The sequence below is a fragment of the Etheostoma spectabile genome, chromosome 16, assembly GCF_008692095.1.
Source record: "Etheostoma spectabile isolate EspeVRDwgs_2016 chromosome 16, UIUC_Espe_1.0, whole genome shotgun sequence".
NCBI classification, from domain to species: domain Eukaryota; kingdom Metazoa; phylum Chordata; class Actinopteri; order Perciformes; family Percidae; genus Etheostoma; species Etheostoma spectabile.
In genome coordinates, this window is record NC_045748.1 from 17,419,466 (window position 1) to 17,419,880 (window position 415).

The following is a 415-nucleotide window of genomic DNA, read 5'->3' on the forward strand; positions in this document are numbered from 1 at the left end:
CAATCTGGTGTTGGTGAGTAGGAGGCTTGGCAGTGTTTAACAAACTCTGAGTCTAACGCTGATCTCTGAGTTGATTTACCCTGAGATGGGAAGCTCTGAGTTTTTGGTTCTAGACCAGCTGATTGGAGTTGGTTCAATCAACTCTGAGTAGGTTCACTCAGAGATAAGCGCGTGCACCACCACAATAAAAAGGTAGTATGAATGGAGCCATGATACTACGATTCATCATTGTAACAACCACAAACAAACTGGTAGGCGGAAAAACTCCTGTGCACGTATAGTGAGTTTAAACATGTAGTTAAAAAAGCGCTGCAAAAAATTAGTGATAATTGGTGTGGGAGAAAATTGCTGCTTAAGGCAATGTGTAAGCTCTAATATAGTTTATTAATTTCATATTTAATCACAGGTAACCTAT